The sequence below is a fragment of the Odocoileus virginianus genome, unplaced genomic scaffold (genome assembly GCF_023699985.2).
Source record: "Odocoileus virginianus isolate 20LAN1187 ecotype Illinois unplaced genomic scaffold, Ovbor_1.2 Unplaced_Scaffold_2, whole genome shotgun sequence".
NCBI lineage: Eukaryota > Metazoa > Chordata > Mammalia > Artiodactyla > Cervidae > Odocoileus > Odocoileus virginianus.
In genome coordinates this window covers 7,376,720-7,378,078 of record NW_027224264.1, presented here as the reverse complement: position 1 = coordinate 7,378,078, position 1,359 = coordinate 7,376,720, and the positions used below count along the sequence as shown (strand labels likewise).

General features: G+C 42.6%; 1 non-coding gene across 1 annotated transcript; it reads right to left on the bottom strand.

Annotated features, from left to right (window-relative positions):
* Positions 1–962: 962 nt before the first annotated feature.
* On the bottom strand, positions 963–1,035 carry TRNAW-CCA (transfer RNA tryptophan (anticodon CCA)). Its single transcript has one exon. It is a non-coding gene; the product is annotated as a tRNA-Trp (tRNA).
* Between the last annotated feature and the right edge of the window lie 324 nt (positions 1,036–1,359).

Below are 1,359 nucleotides of genomic sequence, written 5' to 3'. Positions count from 1 at the left end.
GGAGAGAAATGGTTCTTTTTCACCAAGCCCAACATTTTATGCATACAAGGATTCAATAAATGCTGAGTGATGAAGTCAGTTTTGGAGGTAGAATTGACAGGACCTGATGTGATCATTGGTCATGATGAAGAGGGAGAATTGAAACTAAGTAGTTTCTAGCTTGGGTAATTGAACAGTCATAAATAATCTAGTTTCCATATAGCTTCCTTATCTCCACTCCTGACCTGCTATACTCTTTCTTTTACAATGCAGCCAGAGTGATCTTTTTATACAGGCAAATATAAACCTGTTTCTCCCCCTACCCAAAAGTTTCCCAAGGGCTCCTCATCACTATCAGATTGAGTCCAAACTTCTTAGCATAACCTGGCCCCTGCCTACTTGTTTCCCCCATTCTGTCGTCACACCTGTCCATTTAATATTCGATGGTTTTGAAGTTTCTCTCATGTCTCTGCTTGTTTTCTTTCTTCCATCTGAAACCCCTAACCTCTTTGCCCACCTCCTACACCTACATCAAAATTGCTTGTTTGCCTGCCTTTTCAAGAAGATAACCTCTGATAGGGAAAGGACTCTGTCTTGTTTACTAGTTATTGCAAAACCTACCACAAAGGAGACAATCAATAAAGATGTGCTGAACTGAATTCAGTTAAGTGGATGATGATCCTGTTAACAGAACCTGTCATACAACAGGAAGTATTTGAAAGGCTTGAAGCCATTGAGAGGTCTTTTAATAAGAGATTCCATCGGAATGGCACTTCACCAAGATCATTCTAACTGTGGTGTGGAGAAGGAGTGGGAGGGGAGAGTTAGAAACAGTTAAGGAGGAGGTGGCTGTCGTTAGGGGAGAGGTATTAGAGGCCTGTCTAGGTTAATGACAGTGGGAATGGATATAAGTGAGGGGATCTGAGAGGCATATTACAGTGATAGATTTGTTTGTTGTTGTTGTTGTTGTTGGCCAATCTTAGTTCCCTGACCAGGGATCAAACCTGGGCCCCCTGCAGTGGAAGCATGGAGTCCTAACCACTGGACCACCAGGGAATCCCCTGCAATCATAGATTAGACAGTAAATAGATTATGAAAAGTGATAGATCTCACTATGGACCTGTGTTGGTCTTCCATTAGCTCTAAAGGCAAAAAAGAAGGAACCCATCTCCTTCTTGAACAATGACACTGCAGTCTTACTCATGGGAAGAATGTGGGCTTTGTGATGGGGCCAAAAAAATTATTAGCAGCACAGAGGACATTTACTGAGTCTATGTTCAGATAATGCATTTGGCTTGGTCCCCTCCGCTCTTCAGCTCGCCTTCCCCCAGCTTGTGAAGCGAGAACTGAGAACTGATATTTCTAATGCTGTCCTTCTGA